The sequence below is a fragment of the Emys orbicularis genome, chromosome 2 (genome assembly GCF_028017835.1).
Source record: "Emys orbicularis isolate rEmyOrb1 chromosome 2, rEmyOrb1.hap1, whole genome shotgun sequence".
Taxonomy (NCBI): Eukaryota; Metazoa; Chordata; order Testudines; family Emydidae; genus Emys; species Emys orbicularis.
Window position 1 is genome coordinate 189,486,051 of NC_088684.1, and position 27,192 is coordinate 189,513,242.

The following is a 27,192-nucleotide window of genomic DNA, read 5'->3' on the forward strand; positions in this document are numbered from 1 at the left end:
CGTAACCCGGGGGGCGTCTGTATTAAATTGTTTGTTTAAAACTTATACTGTGTGTATAAATATATACTATAGTCTTTTGTCTGGTGAAAAAAAATTCCGTGGAACCTACCCCCCCCCCCATTTACGTTAATTCTTATGGGGAAATTGGATTCGCTTAACATCGTTTCGTTTAAAGTCACATTTTTCAGGAACATAACTACAACATTAAGCGAGGAGTTACTGTATATTGGAGAAATGAGAAACTCAATGGCCACAAGACTTTCCCCCTTCTGCCATCTTTGCATATACGAAAAGGACATGATCAATTGTTAGAACTCAAAATACATATAATAATTTTATCCCTGCTGCATGTCTAAATAATGTTGGCTCTTTTCCACTTTTATGAACTAAGGTCGAATTGGGTTTAAAGCAATCAGTGGAAGGATACAGCTTGGCTTCTGTTTTGGAAAATCTTGGCCTAAATTAGTGTCTGTGCCAGAAGTGCCAAACATACATGGATTGAATCCAGCCTGCATTATATATTTATGTGCCTGGCATGGCATGTTCAGAATATGCAGAACCTCACAAGAGCAACAAAACAGCTATTTTGTTGAGAGGGAGAGTTGATCCATAATTTAAACTAACAGGAGGAGATGAGGCTGCTAATGGGTCAAGTGGGGCATCAACATGGAAACTGAAGTCACCAAGGAGGAGGATGGGAGATTGAGAAGAGAGGAAAAGGAAGATGCAGGCAAATCAGAAAGCCACAAATTACATCACATCCTCAGTCTTATCACAGACTGGGCAGGGCAGGGGGAGGGTGTCACTTGAATTCTCTAATGCCTCTTTTTCAGCTGTATTGATTTCATAGAGCTTCACTGTAGCAGTGTGACAGAGCACTGAAAACCAGTACCTGACCCAGCTCTCTGCTCACTTAAACATTAATTAATTTTCCCAGAAAAGGCTTGATGGAGGAGTGGAGTATTTAATTACCTAACCAGACTGGAGGGGGTGGGGCTGACAACCTAAGGAGCTACTTATCCCATAAGCTGTGAGGCTAGCTATACAGCACTGGAAGGAAGTGAAAGGGAAGAGGCTAGAAGAATCTAGAGGAAATAAGATTTCAGGGTCTTGCGATCTCTTTCTTTTCCTGGAGAAAGGGTTGAAGACTAGGGAAAACTGTAGGTAGAGTTGCTGCTTAGGATCACAATGTTGGTTTGGTGAAGGTGACATCAATAAAACTCACAGAGGTGCTAACCAATAGAAAGCATCCCAAGCTGTTTGTGTGGGATCTCAGGACGGAGTGAAGCATGCCCTGTTACAACCTGTAAAACAAAGGGATTTTAGTTCTCTTATGAATGCAAATTTCAATTGAGCCCTAACTATGGAATTGCCAACAGTACTTATATAGTACTCAGACTATGCTGTCCTTCACACAATTTCTCTCTACATAACTAAACATCAAAATGAGATCTCATGGAAAGAGGAAGTGCTGCGCTATGTGTTACATTTTGCATATAATATTTAGTGAAAGTGAGACAGTAAGTCACTGGTGTTCATTAGTCTGATTGTCAAGGCTCCTTCCCCACTCTGAACTTTAGGGTACAGATGTGGGGGCCTGCATGAAAACTTCTAAGCTTAACTACCAGCTTAGATCTGGTCCGCTGCCACCACTCCCAATGTGCTAATTCCCTTCCCTGGGTAGCCTTGGGAGACTCTTCACCAATTCCCTGGTAAATACAGGTCCAAACCCCTTGGATCTTAAAACAAGGATAAATTAACCATCCGCCCTCCTTTCTCCCACCAACCCCTGGTGGATCCAGATCCAACCCCCTTGGATCTAAAAACAAGGAAAAAATCAATCAGGTATTAAGAAAAAGGCTTTTAATTAAAAAAAAGAAAGGTAAAAGAAAACCCTTTGGGAGAGATTAGCATACCAGCTACTCTCACAGACAACAGATTCCAAACACAGAGGATGTTCCCCTGGGCAAACCCTTAGTTACACACACACACACACACAAAATACCCAAATACCCAATTTGACTATTCCTCTAATTGCACAAGACAGGTTACAAAGAAATAAATATAAACCGATTTATTTCCTTCAGTAATACTCACTACTTAATAAGAGGCTGAATTCTGGAGCTTTCCCACTCTGGTCCAAAGTGAAACTCAACAGACAAAGGGAACTTTTCTCCTTCCCTTTGAACCATCTTGTCCTCCCATTGGTTCCTCTGGTCAGGTGTCAGCTAGGCTAGGTGAACTTCTTAACCCTTTACAGGTAAAAGAGGCATTAAAACTTAACTATCTGTTTATGACACGCCCCCCAAATCTCAGACAGTGTTGGACCTCACTGGCTGTGATTTCTTTCTAAACTTTAGAATACACAGATTAATAAAACACATGCACCCTTACATATACTACTACTTAGGTAAAAACTACACGATTTTTCACATTTCCAGGACGATTTTTACAGAGTGTGACATGAAGGGTTGAATTGTCACCGGAGCCTCCGGGTTGATGAGTTTGGGGTCCACTAGGGATTGGTGGATAGTCGACACTTGTGCCCCAGTGTCCCTCCAAGCGATAACCTTCTTTCCGCCCACTCTCAAGGTTTCCCTTCGCTCCGAGGGTATGAGAGGGACATCTGGGCCTGGGGATCTTTGGTGTGATTGTGGTGTAATGAACTGTAATCGGTTGGGGTTCTTGGGGCAGTGGGCCTTCATATGTCCCAGTTCATTACATTTAAAACATCGCCCTGCTAAGGTATCACCGGGGCGATGTTGGTTGGTGGACTCTGGTGTGGTGGGGTGAGAAGGCATCTGGGGTTTCCCTTGGGATGTAGGTGGGGCCTTGGGTTGTCCCCGGTGGTAAGGTTTTGTTTCGGCTTGCCCCTTCTGATATTCGCTCCAACTGCTACTAGTTTTTTTCTTTTCTGCCACCCCCACCCATTTGGCACCAATCTCACCCGCCTCGGTTACAGTTTTGGGCTTCCCATCTAGGATGTACCTGTCTATTTCCTCAGGAACACCCTCTAAAAACTGCTCCATTTCCATTAGGAAGGGCAACTCTTCCATAGATTTAACATTTGCTCCTGATATCCAGGCCTCCCAATTTTTCCCAATGTGGTAGGCATGTCGGGTAAATGACACGTCTGGTTTCCACCTTAGGGCTCTGAACCGCCGACGGGCATGCTCAGGTGTTAGCCCCATTCTGATTCTGGCCTTGTTTTTAAAAAGTTCATAACTGTTCATGTGTTCCTTAGGCATTTCAGCCGCCACCTCTGCTAAGGGTCCACTGAGCTGCGGCCTCAGCTCTACCATGTACTGGTCTGTAGTGATGCTGTACCCAAGGCAGGCCCTTTCAAAATTTTCTAAGAAGGCCTCAGTATCATCGCCTGCCTTGTAGGTGGGGAATTTTCTGGGATGGGAAGTGGTACCTGGAGAGGGGTTGCTAGGATTGGTTGGTATATCCGGCCTAGCCCATGCTAATTCCAGTTCATGCTTCCTCTCTCTTTCTCTTTCCTCCATCTCTTTTTCTTTTTGCTCCATAGCTCTCTTGTGGGCCTCCTCTTTGGATTTCTCTTCTCTTTCGGTAGCTGCTTTCTCGAGTTCTTTTAATTGGAGCAGTCTCTGATGTTCCCTTTCATTTTCTTCTGCTTCTAGTCTGGCCAGTTCTAGTTTGTTAGCTACTTCACTGGTATTCATTTTCCTGTTTTCTTGTGCTGGGTCACACGCCCTCTGCAGTTCACTGAAACTGGGATGCACTCAGCTCAGGCTGCTCAGGTAACAGAGACTTTCTAACTAGCTATCCCCGAGAGGTAGAAAGAAAGAAAAAACAATTCAGCTTGTAAATTCCTTTTGCCAGCTGTTTGCTCACTGCTTGAACCCTTCTCTTAACAAAGACCCTTGTTAAAAAAAACTTAACACCTATGCCTTCAGGTAAGGAGAGATCAGATATGCATCTACCTTCAGTTCTGCTTTCCAAGCAGCTAGAAAGGAGAAAAAAAATCTTACTGGCTTTTGGTTTAAAATGATCCCACCGCTCTGCCACCATGTCAAGGCTGCTTCCCCACTCTGAACTTTAGGGTACAGACGTGGGGGCCTGCATGAAAACTTCTAAGCTTAACTACCAGCTTAGATCTGGTCCGCTGCCACCACTACCAATGTGCTAATTCCCTTCCCTGGGTAGCCTTGAGAGACTCTTCACCAATTCCCTGGTGAATACAGGTCCAAACACCTTGGATCTTAAAACAAGGAGAAATTAACCATCCCTCCTCCTTTCTCCCACCAACTCCTGGTGGATCAAGATCCAAACCCCTTGGATCTTAAAACAAGGAGAAATAAACCATCCCCCCTCCTTTCTCCCACCAACTCCTGGTGGATCAAGATCCAACCCCCTTGGATCTAAAAACAAGGAAAATCAATCAGGTTCTTAAAAAGAAGGCTTTTAATTAAAGAAAAAGGTAAAAATCATCTCTGTAAAATCAGGATTTGAAAATAACTTTACAGGGTAATCAAACTTAAAGAGCTCAGAGGAATCCCCTCTAGCCTTAGGTTCAAAGTTACAGCAAACAGAGGTAAACACCCTAGTAAAAGGTACATTTACAAGTTGAGAAAACAAAGATAAAACTAACACGCCTTGCCTGGCTGTTTACTTACAAGTTGAAATATGAGAGACTTGTTCAGAAAGATTTGGAGAGCCTGGATTGATGTCTGGTCCCTCTTAGTCCCAAGAGCGAACAACCACCAAAACAAAGAGCACAAACAAAAGCCTTCCCCCGACCAAGATTTGAAAGTATCTTGTCCCCTTATTGGTCCTTTGGGTCAGGTGTCAGCCAGGTTACCTGAGCTTCTTAACCCTTTACAGGTAAAAGGATTTTGGAGTCTCTGGCCAGGAGGGATTTTATAGTATTGTACACAGGAGGGCTGTTACCCTTCCCTTTATAGTTATGACAATGTCACACTCTGTAACCTTGCCTACAGCCAAGTTACATGTCCAGTACAAGGGCTGGTCAGGAATGTGGACTTTTGCAGTCTATGACAATTATCCCATCCCCATGCTGCTGGGGGAAGACTTGGCCAACCATGTGAAGCTAGCCAAGAGGGTGGGAATAGTCACCCGCAGCCAGGCAAAGCAAGCTTTCACCCCCATCCCTGTTCCTGAGCTGTTCACCAGGGCCCTGTCTGGGTTACCAGAGACCCAGACAAAGGTGGTGGAACCGGATCCCCTGCCAACGACTGCAACAGCCGTAGTGGATCCAATCCCAGAGACCCAGCCAAAGCCAGTCCCAGAACCGGAACTGGCAACACAACCAGCGCCAGAACCATTGCCAGCACTGAGTACAGCGTTTGCAAACCCGTCTACAACTCCAACGCCAGAGGGCACCAGCGAGCCTGAACTGCCCGAAGCAGCAGATAACCCTACCCAAGAGGCTAAGCCAGAGCCTGAAATACTACATAGTGCACCAGCGGAGAGCGGTTCACAGTCAACAGAAACAACCCCAGCACCTGCATCGCTTCCAGAGGGACCAAGTCCACAGTCCAAGGAGGAACTGATGTCTCCAGTATCAAGGGAACAGTTCCAGGCCGAGCAGGAAGCAGATGACAGCCTTCAGAAAGCTTGGGCGGCAGCACGGAGCACCCCACCGCCTCTCAGCTCTTCTAACCGATCCCGGTTTGTTGTAGAACAAGGACTTTTATACAAGGAGACTCTTTCTGGTGGGCACCAGGAAGACTGGCATCCTCAAAGACAGTTGGTAGTTCCCACTAAGTATCGGGTAAAGCTCTTGAGCTTAGCCCATGATCATCCCAGTGGCCATTCTGGGGTGAACAGAACCAAAGACCGGTTGGGGAAGTCCTTCCACTGGGAGGGAATGGGCAAGGATGTTGCTAATTATGTCCGGTCTTGTGAGGTGTGCCAACGAGTGGGAAAGCCCCAAGACCAGGTCAAAGCCCCTCTCCAGCCACTACCCATAATTGAGGTCCCATTTCAGCGAGTAGCTGTGGATATTCTGGGTCCTTTTCCAAAGAAGACACCCAGAGGAAAGCAGTACATACTGACTTTCACGGATTTTGCTACCCGATGGCCGGAAGCAGTAGCTCTAAGCAACACCAGGGCTAAAAGTGTGTGCCAGGCATTAGCAGACATTTTTGCCAGGGTAGGTTGGCCCTCCGACATCCTTACAGATTCGGGAACTAATTTCCTGGCAGGGACCATGAAAAACCTGTGGGAAGCTCATGGGGTGAATCACTTGGTTGCCACCCCTTACCACCATCAAACCAATGGCCTGGTGGAGAGGTTTAATGGAACTTTGGGGGCCATGATACGTAAATTCGTAAATGAACACTCCAATCATTGGGACCTAGTGTTGCAGCAGTTGCTTTTTGCCTACAGGGCTGTACCACATCCCAGTTTAGGGTTTTCCCCATTTGAACTTGTGTATGGCCGCGAGGTTAAGGGGCCATTACAGTTGGTGAAGCAGCAATGGGAGGGGTTTACGCCTTCTCCAGGAACTAACATTCTAGACTTTGTAAGCAACCTACAAAGCACCCTCCGACACTCTTTAGCCCTTGCTAAAGAAAACCTAAAGGATTTTCAGGAAGAGCAAAAGGCCCGGTATGATAAACATTCCAGAGAACGGTCCTTCAAAGTAGGAGACCAAGTCATGGTCTTAAAGGCGCTCCAGGCCCATAAAATGGAAGCGTCGTGGGAAGGACCATTCACGGTCCAGGAGCGCCTAGGAGCTGTTAGCTATCTCATAGCATCCCCCACTACCAACATAAAGCCTAAGATATACCATGTTAATTCTCTTAAGCCCTTTTATTTCAGAGAATTAAAGGTTTTCCAGTTTACAGCCCAGGAGACAGATGACGCGGAGTGGCCTGAAGATGTCTACTACGAAGGAAAAAGTGACGTTGGCGTGGAAGAGGTAAACCTCTCCGCGACCCTTGGACGTCTGCAGCAGCAGCAGATCAAGGAGCTGTGCACTAGCTTTGCGCCAATGTTCTCAGCCACCCCAGGACGGACCGAACGGGCATACCACTCCATTGACACAGGTAATGCTCACCCAATTAGAACCCCACCCTACCGGGAGTCACCTCATGCCCAAACTGCTATAAAAAGGGAGATCCAGGACATGCTACAGATGGGTATAATCCGCCCCTCTAAGAGTGCATGGGCATCTCCAGTGGTTCTAGTTCACAAACCAGATGGGGAAATACGCTTTTGCGTGGACTACCGTAAGCTAAATGCTGTAACTCGTCCTGACAACTATCCAATGCCACGCACAGATGAGCTATTGTAGAAATTGGGACATGCCCAATTCATCTCTACTTTAGACTTAACCAAGGGGTACTGGCAAGTACCACTAGATGAACCCGCCAAGGAAAGGTCAGCCTTCGTCACCCAGGCAGGGGTATATGAATTCAATGTACTCCCTTTCGGGCTGCGAAATGCACCCGCCACCTTCCAAAGACTTGTAGATGGTCTCCTAGCGGGATTGGGAGAATCTGCAGTTGCCTACCTCGATGATGTGGCCATTTTTTCTGATTCATGGGCAGAACACCTGGAGCACCTGGAAAAAGTCTTCGAGCGCATCAGGCAGGCAGGACTAACTGTTAAGGCTAAAAAGTGTCAAATAGGCCAAAACAGAGTGACTTACCTGGGGCACCAGGTGGGTCAAGGAACTATAAATCCCCTACAGGCCAAAGTGGATGCTATCCAAAAATGGCCGGTTCCAAAGTCAAAGAAACAGGTCCAATCCTTCTTAGGCTTGGCCGGATATTATAGGCGATTTGTACCACACTACAGCCAAATCGCCGCCCCGCTGACAGACCTAACTAGAAAGAAACAGCCAAATGCAGTTCAGTGGACTGATGAGTGTCAAAAGGCCTTTAACCAGCTTAAGGCGACACTCATGTCTGACCCTGTGCTAAGGGCCCCAGACTTTGACAAACCATTCCTAGTAACCACAGATGCGTCCGAGCGTGGTGTGGGAGCAGTTTTAATGCAGGAAGGACCGGATCAAGAATTCCATCCTGTCGTGTTTCTCAGCAAGAAACTGTCTGAGAGGGAAAGCCACTGGTCAATCAGCGAAAAAGTATGCTATGCCATTGTGTACACCCTGGAAAAGCTACGCCCATACGTTTGGGGACGGCATTTCCAACTACAAACCGACCATGCTGCGCTAACGTGGCTTCATACCGCCAAGGGAAAAAACAAAAAACTTATTTGGTGGAGTTTAGCTCTTCAAGATTTTGACTTTGAAATTCAACACGTTTCAGGGGCTTCTAACAAAGTGGCTGATGCACTCTCCCATGAAAGTTTCCCAGAATCAACTGGTTAAACATTGTTCTTGGAATGTGGAACATATTGTTAATTTTTATATAATCAGTAGTATGTCTAAAGGTGCATGTGTCTTATTAACTCTGTTTTCTCCTAGAGCTCCAGGAAGAAATCACAGCCAGTGTGGAACCAGCTGTCCAACACTATCTGTGATTTGGGGGGCGTGTCATAACTATAAAGGGAAGGGTAACAGCCCTCCTGTGTACAATACTATAAAATCCCTCCTGGCCAGAGACTCCAAAATCCTTTTACCTGTAAAGGGTTAAGAAGCTCAGGTAACCCGGCTGACACCTGACCCAAAGGACCAATAAGGGGACAAGATACTTTCAAATCTTGGTCGGGGGAAAGCTTTTGTTTGTGCTCTTTGTTTTGGTGGTTGTTCGCTCTTGGGACTAAGAGGGACCAGACATCAATCCAGGCTCTCCAAATCTTTCTGAACAAGGCTCTCATATTTCAACTTGTAAGTAAACAGCCAGGCAAGGCGTGTTAGTTTTATCTTTGTTTTCTCAACTTGTAAATGTACCTTTTACTAGGGTGTTTACCTCTGTTTGCTGTAACTTTGAACCTAAGGCTAGAGGGGATTCCTCTGGGCTCTTTAAGTTTGATTACCCTGTAAAGTTATTTTCCATCCTGATTTTACAGAGATGATTTTTACCTTTTTCTTTAATTAAAAGCCTTCTTTTTAAGAACCTGATTGATTTTCCTTGTTTTTAGATCCAAGGGGGTTGGATCTTGATCCACCAGGAATTGGTGGGAGAAAGGAGGGGGGATGGTTAATTTCTCCTTGTTTTAAGATCCAAGGGGTTTGGATCTTGATCCACCAGGAGTTGGTGGGAGAAAGGAGGGGGGGTGGTTAATTTCTCCTTGTTTTAAGGTCCAAGGGGTTTGGACCTGTATTCACCAGGGAATTGGTGAAGAGTCTCTCAAGGCTACCCAGGGAAGGGGATTAGCACATTGGGAGTGGTGGCAGCGGACCAGATCTAAGCTGGTAGTTAAGCTTAGAAGTTTTCATGCAGGCCCCCACGTCTGTACCCTAAAGTTCAGAGTGGGGAAGCAGCCTTGACAGACATGAAGGGTTGAATTGTCACCGGAGCCTCCGGTTTGATGAGTTTGGGGTCCACTAGGGATTGGTGGATAGTCGACACTTGTGCCCCAGTGTCCCTCCAAGCGATAACCTTCTTTCCGCCCACTCTCAAGGTTTCCCTTCGCTCCGAGGGTATGAGAGGGACATCTGGGCCTGGGGATCTTTGGTGTGATTGTGGTGTAATGAACTGTATTCGGTTGGGGTTCTTGGGGCAGTGGGCCTTCATATGTCCCAGTTCATTACATTTAAAACATCGCCCTGCTAAGGTATCACCGGGGCGATGTTGGTTGGTGGACTCTGGTGTGGTGGGGTGAGAAGGCATCTGGGGTTTCCCTTGGGATGTAGGTGGAGCCTTGGGTTGTCCCCGGTGGTAAGGTTTTGTTTCGGCTTGCCCCTTCTGATATTCGCTCCAACTGCTACTAGTTTTTTTCTTTTCTGCCACCTCCACCCATTTGGCTCCAATCTCCCCCGCCTTGGTTACAGTTTTGGGCTTCCCATCTAGGATGTACCTTTCTATTTCCTCAGGAACACCCTCTAAAAACTGCTCCATTTGCATTAGGAAGGGCAACTCTTCTGTAGATTTAACATCTGCTCCTGATATCCAGGCCTCCCAATATTTCCCAATGTGGTAGGCATGTCGGGTAAATGACACGTCTGGTTTCCACCTTAGGGCTCTGAACCGCCGACGGGCATGCTCGGGTGTTAGCCCCATTCTGATTCTGGCCTTGTTTTTAAAAAGTTCATAACTGTTCACGTGTTCCTTAGACATTTCAGCCGCCACCTCTGTTAAGGGTCTACTGAGCTGCGGCCTCAGCTCTACCATGTATTGGTCTGTAGTGATGCTGTACCCAAGGCAGGCCCTTTCAAAAATTTTTAAGAAGGCCTCAGTATCATTGCCTGCCTTGTAGGTGGGGTATTTTCTGGGATGGGAAGTGGTACCTGGAGAGGGGTTGTTAGGGTTAGCTGGTATATTCTGCCTAGCCCTTACCAATTCCAGTTTATGCTTCCTCTCTTTTTCTCTCTCCTCCATCTCTTTTTCTTTTTGCTCCATCTCTTTCTTTCAGCTCCATCTCTTTTTGTTTCAGCTCCATCTTTTTTTGTTTTTCCTCCATAGCTCTTTTGTTCGCCTCCTCTTTGGCTTTCTCTTCTTTTTCAGTAGCTGCTTTCTCGAGTTCTTTTATTTTGAGCATTCTCTTATGATTTTTTTCACTTTCTTCTGCTGCCAGTCTGGCCAGCTCTAGTTTAGTAGCGGTGTCACTGGTACTCATTTTCCTGCTTTGTTGGGCTAGGTCACACTCCCTCTGCAGTTCACTGAAACTGGGATGCACTCAGCTCAGGGCTGCTAGGTAAGAAAGACTTTCTAACTAGCTATCCCCGAGAGGTAGAAAGAAAAAAAAACAATTCAGCTTGTAAATTCCTTTTGCCAGCTGTTTGCTCACTGCTTGAACCCTTCTCTTAACAAAGACCCTTGTTAAAAAAAACTTAACACCTCTGCATTCAGGCAAGGAGAGATCAGATATGCATCTACCTTCAGCTCTGCTTTCCAAGCAGCTATAAAGGAGAAAAAAAATCTTACTGGCTTTTGGTTTAAAATGATCCCACCGCTCTGCCACCATGTCAAGGCTCCTTCCCCACTTTGAACTTTAGGGTACAGATGTGGAGGCCTGCATGAAAACTTCTAAGCTTAACTACCAGCTCAGATCTGGTCCGCTGCCACCACTCCCATTGTGCTAATTCCCTTCCCTGGGTAGCCTTGGGAGACTCTTCACCAATTCCCTGGTGAATACAGATCCAAACCCCTTGGATCTTAAAACAAGGAGAAATTAACCATCCCCCCTCCTTTCTCCCACCAACCCCTGGTGGATCCAGATCCAACCCCCTTGGATCTAAAAACAAGGAAAAATCAATCAGGTATTAAGAAAAAGGCTTTTAATTAAAGAAAAGAAAGGTAAAAGAAAACCCTCTGGGAGAGATTAGCATACCAGCTACTCTCACAGACAACAGATTCCAAACACAGAGGATGTTCCCCTGGGCAAACCCTTAATTACAGAAAGAAAGAAAAAATACCCAATTTGACTATTCCTCTAATTGCACAAGACAGGCTACAAAGAAATAAACATAAACCTATTTATTTCCTTCACTAATACTCACTACTTAATAAGAGGCTGAATTCTGGAGCTTTCCCACTCCGGTCCAAAGTGAAACTCAACAGACAAAGGAAACTTTTCTCCTTCCCTTTGAACCATCTTGTCCTCCCATTGGTTCCTCTGGTCAGGTGTCAGCTAGGCTAGGTGAACTTCTTAACCCTTTACAGGTAAAAGAGGCATTAACCCTTAACTATCTGTTTATGACACTGATGAAAGTGCAGTGCACTATTTTCTTTTTGCCTAGCACTTGTTTGAATCAGATTTTCACAAAATTTGACAATGTTTTATTTTGATAGAAGTATATAATTTCTCTTCAAATATATGTTAAAGATTCGTATTCATTTTTCACTTAAATGAAAGCTGTTTTCTTGTGATCACACAGTGGAGCAAATCCACTGTAATTATAGTTTCACCATTCTAGTTAAATAGCTATGAAACACCTACAGGTACTGCACATGGTAATTTCACTGACAGCACAGAGACACTATAGCAGCTTGTCACATGTACTTAAAAGATATCAAAACTACTGGAAGTGTTTTGATAGTGCAGCTTAATAATGGTAGAGTGCACATAAGCCTCAGAGTACCCGGATCTGAACATTGCTCCAAAATATGATTAACACTTGTTAGTACTGTGAATTGAAACCATCTCATCATTATTTCCAGCAGTCAAATGATCTATAATTATTAAAAGGCTCTGATTTCAACTGCAGATTTAATCTGTACATGCTTTCACAACTTTGAGTGCCAAAACAACAGTAGAAAACAAGGTGTGTGTGTGTGTCCATTCCCGCCCCCAATTCTTTTAAAAGGCAGATTTTGTCTTGTTAGTTTCTCTATGCACTACATTTTTAAGCTCTTTTCCTTACTCTCCTTACATAAGGAAGAATGTAATTAAATGGAGCTCTAGGAGCTTTGTAAATAGCACTGACATCCAAAGGATCTATTCATTATGGTTGAAACCTTAAAGCCACATTTGAAATCACCACAAATTGATGTGAATTGTCACCATGATTTATTTATATTGTGGTAGCACCGAGGAGCCCCAGTCATGACCCAGCACCTCATTGTGCTAGGCGCTGTACAAACACAGAACAAAAAAGAGGTTCCCTGCTTCAAAGCACTTAAACGTAAGTATAAGACAAGAGACAACAGATGGATAGACAGACACACTGATGGGGGAATACAAGAAAATAAGGAGAAACTATTGGTCAGCATGATCAGCAGTGGTTTCAGCATCAGTAAAGTATTGGCAGAAAGCAGAAAAGCTGAATGGCATAGTGAATCCTAATTGTGGTCCTTCCTAGGGTGACCAGATAGCAAGTATGAAAAATCGGGACAGAGTGTGGAGGGTAATAGGCACCTATATAAGAAAAATCCCCAAATATCGGGACTGTCCCTATAAAATCGGGACATCTGGTCACCCTAGTCCTTCCAGAACATGGGTGAAACAGGAAAATATGGAGACTATGGTACATGCAGGCTGGAATTTCAGTAGGCTCCCTAAAGGGAGAATTTAGACAAAGTTTGGGACAATGCCTTTGATCCTGAAAGACTTTTGGCAAAGACCATCCAGAATCTACACTGAGCCAAATAAATGAAGAAATACAAGAACAAGAGGGCATGGAGAGAAGCTCAATTTGCTGGAAAATTTGAATTTCAAACCTAAGTTTGTGTGAGTTGGTCTCGCCAACTAAAAACAAAACCTGAACTATTTTGGACAAATATATCCCTTACCTTTCATTTTCCTCCATCTTTGTTGTATTAAAATGTTTGCTTTTAATTTTTTCTTCCTTTCATCAGGCAATTCAGTCTCAAATAACAATATCCTCTCTACTTCATGTTGCTTGGATCAGCTCTTCTGGAAGCAGCAGCTCCTATCTGGGAATGGCAGGATGTGCTGTTTTTAGTAAGGTGGATTTTTCTTCTTTGTTTACCTTTCCCTCTATATCTACCATTCTTCTCTTCTACATCTTACTGTATTTCTTTTCTGCTGTTTCTCTCTGAAGCTTAAGCCATCTTCATCCTTAAAAAATATCAACAGGAACTGTTTAATACACACACTAGGAACATTTCATTGTATTTATTTCAACGTAAACATTTTTTTTTTCAAAATGCCTCACTCAGGCTCTCAGCCTGAGTGTGATAAATTATTAAGAAAACAAACACTTTGGAGGGAGTCTTCCTGTCACAGAGTATAATTGAAGCAACCCCACAAAAACACCCAGGAGAGCAGAAAAATACAATTATTCCTTTTTGTTATAATGCCGCATCTCCTCTTTGTATATAATGAATTCACCTACGGTACAAAATATCTTTGAACACTTCTGCTTTGATTACTTGTTTTATTATACTCCATATGGTACATTCTCTCTCCCCTTCCCCCCCTTAATGTCCTATTGTGCTTTTCTTGAATAGAGCTAAATTAATTTTTTTAGAAAGGAAAGGAGGAATTAGCTCTGTTGTGGTTATAAGATTATTTTACATCACTTTTGCACTTCACAGCTAGGGCTGACTTAGGGTTCTTTTTAATGATCTTGGACTCTATCTTCCCATGTTGATATAAATATTCTTCCTTGTTACAGCAGGTCGGCTACGTATGTAGATTCCATTGCCATAACAGATCTATGAAATAATGTAGGGAATATTTGAACACATTCAGCAAATTGGCCAACTATTCTTTACATTATTTAATTAGTAATTTTCTATACATTAGTCCAATATTCTCTGCATATTTGTTTCTCTTTCTAATGTTCAACTCTGCGAAGCACTAAACATAGAATGACAGAACTCAGTCATTGTAATACTTTGCACTCCTGTGTATTTCTTAGTGAACTTGGATCCAAGGGGCCTTCGTTGACTTCAGTGTGAGAAAAGGATGCTGAGCACTTTGCAGGGTGAAGCCCACAGAGCCCCTTGGAGGACTGTTCCCATAGCTTCTTCCACCTAAGGAGCTTCAACTCGGTGGCTTTGAAACTGACTCTCCCTGGCAACTTGGGCAAGTTATTCGATGTGCCTCAGTTTCCCCATCTGTGAAATGTTTTTACTATACATGACACAGTTTTGTGGGGGTTCACTAGGTAATGTTTGTAAAGTGTTCTGAATACGAAAAGCACTACACTGATGCTAAGATTAGTATCATGCAAATTACAACTGTGATTCATTTATAACTAACTTATCAGAAACATTTTAGCCTCTTTTACTGCTCTCAAAATATTTTAAGATGACTATTTCCTCACCTTTATTCTTGATCTAAAATTATTATTTGATGATTTTTTTAAAAATCTCTATAGACTGAATTGCGAACTGTTGTTTGATAAGTGTTCCATGTTTCCTGTTTGAGGTATTGTGATCAGTTGTGATTGGTCAGATTAATCACAGCCTTGCTTCTGTTACTTGAATGAATGACTACACAAGCTCTTCTGGCATGAATGCTCACATGCACAAATTTAGAAAGCAGCTTATATAAATACCTGTGCATGTAACTTTGAGATTACCTTCCCTGCCAGCAAATCTTGATCACTTTAATGTTGGCAAAAAGCAAATGCAAAAGGGGGTGAACATGACCAAGATGAATTCATTTCCAAAATCGAGTGAATATTTTTTGGAATATTTTGCATTATTCACCCATCATTTGTCTTTACTTTGATACTAAGCTTGACGATCCATCCCCTAAGATCTAAAAGAGTAAGTGTGCTTCTTTACATAGATGATTGCAGTAGACATGAGAGCTCCTAAATGTGCATGTTTCAGCCGGTGTTCACTTACCAAAAACTTAATTTTTCTTGTAAATATATGGAAAATACATTCCAATCAAAGAAAATTGAGGTCTTAGGTCTATGCATATTTTTTGTGTCACTATTTTATCACAGTAGAATGCTTGGCTGTCACACTAAAACATTTCATGGTCAAAAGGCAAAATTTTAGCAAATATACCGAGTAGTAGTCTGTGCCCTTGGCCACCCTGAAGTACTCAGCAAGACTACTGAAGTCTCTGGTAGCAGTGCTACTTGATTTTCTTCTAGTCCATTGCAATAATAGGGGTATCTAATATTACTGACTAGGTGGATGAAAAAGAGCAGTTTACCATTTGAAGGCAAGACTCAGCACACTTTTCTGGATCTTCTTTCTGAAAGCCCATTCCCTTTTTTAAACTTGCTCTACTGAGCAATCCTAGAGACCCACCATTTACAGTTAACCTGGGGCACCTCTTTTGTTCACTGAAGAAAGCTGCAGAACATCCAAGGGGTTCCGCTTGGAATAAAATTAGAGCTTCTTAAAGTCTGAAGATCTGTCGGTAGGCTACACAATCCTAAGGGCACTCTTACAAAAGTGCTTGCAGATAATAGTTGCATTGCGCTTAACATGACCAGACCCACTAGAAAACCATGCTAGAGTGAGTATAAAAACTGAGCAATAGCTAGTGGAGATCAAATGGAATCAAGTTTGATGTGAACAATTCCTATTAATGCTCCATACTCAGTGTCGGGCAATAGACCCCTTAACATTGATTTTGACTTCTGATCTTCAGTGAAAGATGCAGAATGTATTTTGGTAAAGCTGCTTCTCTAATGAATAGCTCATCAGACTATTGGAAAACTCAAGTACTCTATGAACTATTTTGTGACAGTGCTGCCTGCAGCATGGAACACTGTTATTAACAATACGACTACATGCTCGTGACCGCACAAACTCAGCTTGTGTCAACCAACTAATAAATTGTTTCTGTGCATTTAATGTCATTAAACTTTTGCAAATTAGATTATCAGTGGCAAATCTACTGGAAAAATAAACAAACATCCAAAGAGTGTTCCAAACAAGCACAAACACAAGACAGTGCCAACATTTTCTATGAAGGGGAAAAAAAAAAAAAGGTTCAGCCACTTTTCTAAACGATATTTCTTCCAGCTGACAGCTACTCCATCAAATAAATCGTAACCCTAAAAACCTCCTATTCGGCTTATCTTCTGTTTCCTTCTATGGGCCCAATCCTACAGTTTTATGCCAGGCAAATGTCCTATTACGGTCAATGGCACTGGAGCTTCTATGGGTTGTATGATTAGGCTATAAAACTGCTGTCCTGAGCCTCTTTGCCTAAGAGCCTGCTCTAATGAAGAACTGATGGAGAGAGGAAGATTGACCTCGAAAGGGGATATGCAAAGGGGATTCATCACAGGACCTAACAATAAGTTCGAAACGGTTAGCTAAAGTTGCCAGGAGAATTTAGGAAGAGACAGAAAGAGGAGGAAGGTTAAAGAGGATACATTTTGGAAAGATATATTTTTAAAAGGCAGAAAAAAATAACTATAACAAGCCTTTGCACTTTTCTGGCACATTGCATTAGAGAATCTCAAAGAGCTTTACGAACATTAATGAATTAAACCTCATAACTCTCACATGGGGCAAGTCAGTATTCCTTATTTTTCTTTTACTGATTGGGAAACTGAGACACAGTTTACTACTTGCTCCAGGTCACACAAGAATTTATGCAGCCCATTAGACTGAACGTGTAGGATTCATTTAATCATTTGAATGAGACATTGTGAATGTAGAAATGAAGCCTAACATTAACCACATTCTTACTGGATGAGAGCTACCCAAACTTGTGACATTTTCCCCCAGTAGTGATGCTTTTTTGCATATTTAACAAAAATAGAAAGAAAAAAAAAAAAGACAAAACCACTTTTCCTCCAGAACAAGAACAAGTGAGACAAGGAAAATCAACATGTAGATATAGGATCTCTCATACCGCATCAGACCAGTGGTCTATTAAGTCCAGTATGCTCTCTGCTTCAGACTCAGTTGCAACAAACCCTGCACTAGATAGTTATGGCACAACAGACCTATAGGGAAAACTTGTTTCTAACCCACGTAAGTTAGAGGCTTATACCCTGAAGCCGCCGGATTCATATCCCTTCCAAAACACTTGTTTTTTTTCCTAAAATGACTCTGGATATTATTGATTTGTATCTAACTGCCACGTAGTCTTAAAATGAGATCTTATGGCAATGAATTCCACTGACTGATTGGTCATTGTATGGGAAAAAATCAGGGTTTGTTGAGATGCCAGCCAAGAGTGCGAAACAAAGTTACCACATGCATGCCACATGTTCCTCTTACTCTCCATTACTGAGTTGACAAGGGGTGAGATTCACAAGGGGGACTTCAGTGTTGCGGTGAACAACTTTTAGGTGCCCTAGCCACCCACTGGAATTCACAACAGTGAGTTAGGTGCCCAGGCTACCTTTACAACACATGGGGAGAGTTAGGTACCTAAAAACAGGATTGACAAAAATCAGCATATGGAGCAGGCAGCTGCTGAAGCAGACCAATAGGAAATGACGAGAAGAGGAGTGTGATCTAAACCCCTTCCCTCAAAGGAAGTTAGGTGCCTATTTCCACTCAGGAATCACAGTCATGAACCTTCTCCTGGAGTTAGGCACCCAAGCTAGCCCTTTTTCAAGAAAAAAAACAAGGAGAAGGTGGGCTGATTATAACCTTTAGCCCAGCGGTTCGATGTGGGAGATGCAGGTTCATTTCCCCTCTCTGCCTAACATGGCAAAGGGATTTCAACTTGGGTTGCAAACATCCTGCATGAGTAGCTAAGTATTGAGATATGGTGTCATTCTAATGCTAACTGGCCTAATGAATGTTCCATTATTAAGGCTACAATTTGGACAGGTCACAGGCAATGGACAAAAATTCACAGAAGCCGTAACCTGTCCCTGACTTTTACTAAAAACATCCTTGACAAAATGGGGAGGAAGGAGGGTCCAGCACCCTGCCCCGCTGTATGCAGTGGCAGGGAGCTGCAGCCTCTCACTCCTTCCCAATGGCTGGAAGCTGGGGGGGTATCCCCCCTGCTGCAGGCAGCGGGGGAGCTCCAGGGTATCCCCCCCACCACCCATGGCGGCTGGGGAGCTGTAGGGAGTCCCCCATTGCCGCCACAGCTGGGCTGCTGCAGGAGAGTCCCCCTACCCCCGCCGTGGCAGCTGGGCTGCTGTGGGGCCCCAATGTCACAGAGGTTCACGACCTCCATGAGATACTCATAGCCTTATCCATTATCTATACAAAGGGGAACAATTCTAACAGGAGACAATGAGAAAGCCTCATCCTGTAATAGCCCAATGGTTAGTGTACGCTTCTGGGAGGTAGGAAACCCAAGTAGGATTCGCTGAGCCAAAGCAAGGAGAGGGAGGAATTGAACCCAGCTCTCCCACAGCCTGAGTGAGCGTGATGACCACTAGGCAGGCAGGTAGCAGCCCTTCCTCTGGCCCTATTCTGTAGGTTTAGATATGCTTGGAGCTCATAACAAGATAGGTAGGAGAACACAGTTTGTGAATCCCACTGGGGCTTAGGTATGAGATAGATAACTTTGGTAACTGTATGCATGCTCAGCTGTAGAAATGTAGACAACGTGGGGACTTCAATGGCAGCAACCTAGGCAGCTACAGGATTAGGCAGCAGCTGAGCAGGGATTTTGTGAACGCCAGTGGTGCCTAAATGCTGAATTTAGGTGCCTAGGTCAGCATTGTGAATCCCACTGGGATAGGTATGAATAAGAATCCTAAACTCAAGTCTAGGATCAATTTCTAACCCCAGCTGGTCCAAAATAATTAAACCAAACACACTATATATTGATGCATCTGTGACATTTGTTTCCTGGAATTTCAAGCCAACTGTAGCCCAGATTTGAAATGACACTTCTTGTATACCTAAATATATACCAAAGGACACTGAAACAATAATATATTTTTTTTCAGAAGGGTAATTTTTGAACCTGGTGTTGAGCTCTACACAGTGTATGTATGCAGCACAAGGAAAGTATTAATTAAAACATAATAATGGAAGTGCGACTTGTTTTTTTCTTCCAATGCCAGGAGCAGGCATTAACAAAGACTAAAACATCATATTATTATTAGTTGTATTGTAGTCTAAAATATTCAGTGTTAATTATTCAAAGGTGTGTGCACATGTGTACATGGAGGTGGTAGAGGAGTGGTTTCTCAGCTTTTACGTACACAGAAGACAGCAGACTATTGATTTTGTAGCACTGAATAGAGGTTGATTATGTTTTGAAAGCTAATTGTAGCTTTGAGCAATTGAAAAATCAATTTGTCTTTATTATTTTTTTCCAGTGTACCGTGCATTTTAGAACTCTTTCTCTAAGCTGCAAACTACTTACAGCCCCATCTGAAAAATAATAAAATATCGTCAAGATAAAAAGAAATGGTGCCACTTTTTTGCTCTTGTGGATTTTCTTCTTTGCTACAGTGTTCCTTTTACACCAGTGTGTGTGGGGGGGAGAAAACTGAGGTCCTTAGGTCCATGCATATTTTTGCAACTCCATTTAATGTGTGCAGCTATCACAGTTTCATGCAGATTTCAGATTAATCACATAAAGAGTCATTTGCATGCAAAAATAGGTTTTTAGACCAGTGTGCACCAGGAGTGTAGCTGGGGGGGGGAGCAGGGGGAGCGGCCGCTCCCCCACTGAGCACATTCTCCAAAAGTGGCGCCTTAGTGGGGTTACCAATGCCATCCATCCGTAAGGTCCGAGATTTTTCCCCCCATGCAGAGTGCGGCACTGCTGATTGGCCGCCTGGGCCTGATTGAGCCGCTCCCATTGGGCCTCCAGCAGCCAGATCCCTTCCCCCCCTCCCCCCGCTGCCTCAGCATGCTGCGGGGGAGGGGCTGTGCACTGGCAGCATCTTTAACTTTGGCTCCAGGGGCAGCCAGCGGCTCAAGCTGCATGGTGGTAAGGTAAGGGGAGTCCCGGGGGGCACTCAGGGGGAGGGTTGGATGGTTCAGGGGGTGATTTTTTGGGGGTGGGGGTGTGGAGAGGGGCTGGGGTAGTCAAGGAGCAAGGGGGGTTAGATGGGTTGGGGGTTCGAGATGGGAGGAAGTCTGGGCCTCTTTCCAACAGCAAAACACAAGCATATAAAAGCCAGCCTTCAGTGTGAAGTACTATCAGATGGCCCGGGCAGCCTGCACGGCACCCGGCCCGCAGAGGTGGAGCACTCCGCTTGCCTGAGCTGTATTATTAATGCATTTTATTTGGAAGATGCATCCCGAGTGATTTAAAGGCCCCAAACACTGCTGAACGAGCTGGGAAAGTTGCAAGCTTTCTCTGCTGGGCTTTTCATCTGGGTAATACAATGCAAACCTGCTTGAGGCACCACACAAGAGATATTTACTGAGGAAGTTCATGCATCTCACAGCTTAAGCTCTTCTAAGCTTGCAGCTATGGCACAAAAGGATTTGGGAGCAGTTAACAATTCTGTGTGGATAAGAGATTTTCATTTCCCTGGGCCCTGCTACCCAATCCCACAGGGCCCCACAGGGGAGACTGAGTGAGTAGCCCCGCTTGTCCTCTGCCCAGACACAATCCCTTCCCTGCGTCTTTCCCTTGTGTTTGCAAGGGTCTCATTAACATGCTGCATCCAAACGCCCCTCCCCCAGGCCTTCCCTCCAGAGACACAGCCTCCTGGCTTCTCCTTCTTCCTCACTTTCTCCTTCTCTCTGTCGCTGCGTTTTTTCTCCAGGCCTCGTCCCTTTGTCTGTACTCCCTCCCCACCCCATGCACTGTATTAAGCACGTCTCTGCCTCTCTTGTTTATGGGCTCTGTGCTGGGATGGCAGAGGCAGTGCTATTGTTGTGTTCTCTGCTAGATCTGTTTGTACCAGACTCTAAAATCAAGCACTCCCTTTGATAGCAGTATCCCTCTGTCTGCTCGCAAAGGCTTCTCGCTAAACACTAAAGCCAGGTGCTAGGGCAGAAGCAGCTGCCCATGTACCCTCAATGGCAGGAGTTGTGTGTGGTCCCTCCCCTCACCTCGCCCCCCCTTTGGATTACAGTGTGAGTCTCGGTGTATAGTGGGGGTCCTGTCAGGGGACAGGCAGTGTTGGATAGGCATGGGAGTCCTGGGGGGTCTGTCTGGGGGCAGGGGTGTGGATAAGGGTCGGGGCAGTCAGGGGACAGGTAGGAGGTAGGGTTTTAGGGGGGCAGTTAGGGTGGGGGGATCTCAGGAGGGGGCAGTCAGGGGACAAGGAGCAGGGAGGCTTAGGTAGGGGGTGGGGTCCTGGGGGGCAGTTAGGGACAGGGGTCCCAGGAGGGGGCAGTCAGGGGACAAGGAGGGGGGGATGTTGGGAGTTCTGAGGGGGGCAGTCGGGGCGGGAAGTGGGAGGGAGTGGATGGGGTGGGGGCGGGGCTCCCCCATCCTCTTTTTTGATTGTTGAAATATGGTAACCCTAGAAATCGTGTCTGGGGGATGGAGGGTTTGGATCTGATAGATCCCAGACTATAATGCGGACCAGGGTTCCCTTGTGGGTTGGAAAGGACCCGATACATCATAGAAATGCTGAATTATGCAGCCGCCACTCCGGGCTTCCACAGGGCAGGTTGCAATACGGATTCTGTCTGAAGCGGAACAATAAATCCAGGCGAAAATCCTCATGTAGGGCATGATCCTGAAACCTGAGGTGTCAGTTCGGAGGACAGAGTAGAGATTGTGGGGCCAGTTTGAGGTTGTTTCACAAAGCGATTCCTCACACACACCCCTTCCCCCAGCCCCAAAATAAGCCACCTCTAACTCTGCACTTTAAACATCTCTGAGCCCATTCGAAGTCACAGGCGCGTTCTACCAATGTTGTTGTTATGGAAAGGATGAGACCAAAACCCTCCAGAAACTGATTTCCTTGTCCTTGGAAATTTAAGAGTGAGTTTTCAAAAGGTACCTAGGGGATCTGTGCTCCAAGTTCCCCGTGACCCCTGAATCTATCTATCTATTTACAAATAGATTCACAGATGTCCCACTGTCTCTAACATTGCATATTGCCTTTCCAGCTTCACCTGAGAGAAGGCATATGGGGAAAGGGAGACAAAGTGATGAAAAAATTAGCGACCGAATATCTCTGTGTATGTCCCTAATTTCTACAGCGCACTTACAGGGGCCGGGGAAGAACAGAGAAAGGAAAAGCAACAGAGATTTCATTCTCATTATCATGCAATGAGGGAAACTGCCCAGTGGGCAGGACTGGGCAGTTTTGTTTCTGAGGCTCCTAGAATCAGGGGCAGGGATTTGTATGCGGGTTTCACGGATTCTTAGTTCTTATGTTCTGCAGTAAAGTGCTAGAGAAGGCTTTCCATTTATCCACATATTTACAGAAAAGTAGTCTAGATCTGGTAACAGCTTCTCATTTGATTCAGATTTTTGAAAATGATATGAAAAACATTCGAAGTGAATTTGAATCTGAATTCAAACAGATTGAGAATGAAGCAACTGAGTTGGCTCGAAAATGTGATATTACTACGGAATATAAGCAGCACAGAATACGTAAGAGAAAAAGATTCCATGAGGAAATTGCAGATGATGAAGAAGGAATATTTGATGCCCGGGAGAAATTCATAGTTGAATCCTACTTAGTGTCCTTAGATTCTGTTATAAATAGCACAAGTAAAAGATTTGAGCATTTTTAAAATGTGGCTGCCAAATTTAGTGGTTTGGATACAAAGCATTTTGACAACATGGATAATGTTAGAATTAGAATTTTTGGCAGACATGTACTCAGATGTGATCGACAGTCAAACTGAAATTGTGGAAGAGTTTCTTTCATTTAAAGACATGTACAAAGAGACAATGAGCACTAGCGGTAGAGTAAAGTCAAGTGTCGACAAGAAACTCACCATCAACAGGGTACTGAAATTCATGATCGCCAATGATGTGTGTTCCATTTATCCTAACCTTTTGAGATTGTACCACATTTTTCTGACCTTGCCAATAAGTAGAGTAGTTGCGGAACGATCCTTTAGACGACTCAAACTTATCAAGTCCTACCTGCGCTCTACAATGGGTGAAGATAGATTGTCTGGTTTAGCTTTGCTCTCCATTGAAAGACAATTGGCTACTGAAATAGATTATAATGAAGTAATAGATAACTTTGCTAGAATGAAGCTCAGACAAAAGAGGCTGTTGTAGTTGCTTCATAGATTATCATATTGTTTTGATCTTATCTTTGAAATATAAAATAAGTAAATAACACGTGTTTTTATTATGTTTTGATTTTATATACAATATAAATAGATGTCATACTGTTAAACTGTTTTTATATTTTAAATGCAAAATAACACACGTACTTGGAAAACAATATCATTCTTGTGTTTTTATTTTAAGTACAAAATAAATATGTATAACAAATTTAAAAGTACGTAATTAGTAATTTGATATGTCGGGTGGCGCCTTTTTTTATGTGTTCGCTCCCCCTGATGTTAGAACCTGGCTACGCCACTGGTGTGCACATAGAAATGCCTATTGTGTGAGTGTAATTACAAACATAAGAGCCTGATCTAAAGCCCATTGGATGAAAGAATCCTATAGGCTTCAACAGGCTTTGGAACAGATCTTAAAGGTAGTTCCACTGGGCAGGGCAAAATATAAAAATTCAGCTAATTTATTTAAATAGTTTTCAAATGCTTACTTAAATCAACAGTAGAGCACAGAGAATCTATAAATACATCATTTATATGCAGTATTTCAATATATGGGCCTGATTTAAAAAATAAATCTTGCCTGAGGTCCTTGCACATTTTGCCACATGTGGGTCCTGATCTCACTCAATAAATTCAATAGCCACACTCCCAGTTCCCTTACATGGTGAAGGATCAGGCCCTTAAGCACATGTGTTAGTTTTCTCACTCACATTGATTAAAATTATATTTAAACCGAGTCAAATCTGAATGAGCATTAAACGTTCAATTGCAGACTAACCATCTCATCCTGCAAACCCTTAATTGTGGTGAGCTGTTCTGGGGCTACTTGCATGTGTAAGGAATACTTGTAGGTACTGGTTCAAAGAATTGGACCCCACGTTTTTTGATCTAATAGTCACATGTATATTCCTATCCTGCATTCTTTACTCAGGCAAAATTCCCATTCACTTCACTGGAAGTTTTTCCTACACAAGGATGGATGGCTCTGGCACCTAGTGCTGTGTCTTCAGAGGCATCCAAGTTTGTAGCTGCTAGTTTGGCCCTTTTCCAGTTTGTAGAATTCCACCATTATGTAACATCTACAATAAGCACCAAATCAGCAATGAGGTCAGGACTCATAGCAATCAGTAGAAAAGCACTAGACCTCTAAGAGTAAGCATTTATTTGTCTTATCAGAGAAATGTAGGGCTGGAAGGGACCTCGAGAAGTTATCGAGGCCAGCCCTCTGTGCTGTGGCAAGATCAAGTAAACCTGGACAATCCCTGACAGGTGTTTGTCCAACTTGTTTTTCAAAGCTTCCAATGATTAGGACTCCACAACCTCTGTCAGAAGCCTATTTTAGAGTTTAATTATCCTTATACTGTAGTTAGAAAGCTCTTCCTAACATCTAACCTAAATCTGCCTTGCTGCAGATTAAGCCCATTATATCTTGTCCTTCCTTCGGTTCATATGGAGAACAGTGGATCTCCATCCTCTTCGTAACAAGCCATTAATATATTAAAAAACTATTACCAGGTGCCCCTGTGTCTTCTTTTCTCAAGACTAAATATGTCCATTTTGAACCTTTTCTCCTAGGTCAGGATTTCTAAATCTTTTATCATTTTTATTGCTGTCCTCTGGACTCTCTCTAATTTGTTCACATCTTTCCTGAAGTGAGTTACCCAGAATTGGACACAGTACTCCAGCTGGGGCCTCACCAGTGCTGAACAAAGTGGGAAAATTACCTCCTGTGGCTTACCTCAACCATCCTGTTAATACACTTCTAGAATCATATTAGCCTTTTTTGCAGCTGCAACACATTGACAGCACATATTCAGTTTGTGGTCCACTATAACCCCTAGATCCTTTTCAGCAGTACTACTACCTAGATGGTTATTCTCCATTTTGTAGTAGTGCATTTGATTTTTCCTTCTTCAATGATGTACTTTGAACTTGTATTTATTGAATATCATCTTGTTGAATTCAAATCAATTCTCCAATTTGTCAAAGTCATTTTGAATTTTAAACCTGTCCTCCAAAGTGCTTGCAACTCCTCCCAGTTTGGTGTCATCTGCCAATTTTATAAGCATACTCTCTATTCCATTATCCAAGTAATTAATGAAAATATTGAATAGTAGCAGACCCAGGACTGATCCCTGTGGGACCCCACTAGATACGTCCACCCAATGTGACAGCAAACCATTGATAACTAGTCTTTGAGAATGGCCTTTCAACCAGTTGTGCACCTACCTTATAGTAATATCATCTAGACTTCATTTTGATAGTTTGTTTATGAGAATGTTGTGTAAAACTGTGTCAAAAACCTTACTAAAATCAAGGTATATCGCATCAGCTGCTTCCCCTCTATCCACTAGGTCAGTAATCCTATCAAAAAAGAAAATTAAGTTGCTTTGGCATGATATGTTCTTGACAAATCCATGCTGACTATTCCTTATAACCCTATTTTCCTCACCAGGTGCTTACAAATTGATTAATAATTATTCCAGTATCTTTCCAGGTATTAAAGTTAGGCTGACTGGTCTATAATTCCCATATCCACCTTGTTCCCCTTTTTAAAGATAGATACTATGTTTGCCCTTCTCCTGATTTCTGGACCTCTCCCATCCTCCAGGAGTTCTCAAAGATAATTGCTAGTAGCTCTGAGATTACTTCAGCTAGTTCCTTAAGTACACTAGGATGAATTACATCAGACCCTGCTAACTAGTCATCTTGTCATCATTAACCTTTTTATTGAAGACTGAAGCAAAATAGGCATTAAGCACCTCAGCTTTCTTGATGCCATCAGTTATCAGCTCTCCTTCCCCACTGACTAGAGGAGAGGACCTACAATTTGCTTCATTTTTCTCTTTCTCCTTATATATTTAAAGAAATTCTTATTGCCTATTATGTTCCTTGCCAGGTGTAACTCATTTTGTGCCTAAGCCTTTCTGATTTTGTTCCTACATACTTGTGCTGTTTTTTTTGGGGGGGGGGGGGTTGTACTCCTTCTTATCAATTTGACCATATATCCACTTTGTGTAGGGTTTCTTTCTGATTTTTAGGTCATTATAGAATTCTTGATGGAACCATATTGGCCTTTTACTATTCTTCCTATCTTTCCTTTGCATCATAATAGTTTATAGTTGCTTCTTTAATATTGTCTCCTTGAGCAACTGCCAGCTCTCCTGAACTCCCTTTTCCAATAGATTGTCTTCCCATGGGGCCTTATCTAGCAGTTTTCTGAGTTTGTTAAAGTCTGCTTTTTTTAAAGTCCATTATCCTTATTCCTCTGCTCTCACTCCTTCCTTTATTATCTTATCACTATGTATTCCCCAATGAGAGAAGGAAGTAAATTGCTTTCATTTTGTTCATGCAGCTATCACATATGCTTACATAGGTGTAATGTGAGTGATACTTCAGGTATGCCAGGAAATCCAATAGAGAGCAGGCTTTCAGTTCATGTCTCAGTAGCCCACAGGAGTTTTTAAACTCCCATATGAAGACATGTACAAGAATTACTCATAGCTATAATGTAAGCAAGCATTACCAGACAATGCAGGACATACTGATAGAAGTAGAGGTCAAGGTGTGTTTCCATTTATTATGGAAGATATGCCAAGTTCTTTCCATATCACAATTAATCAAATAAACTAATTAGGTTATTTAAAAT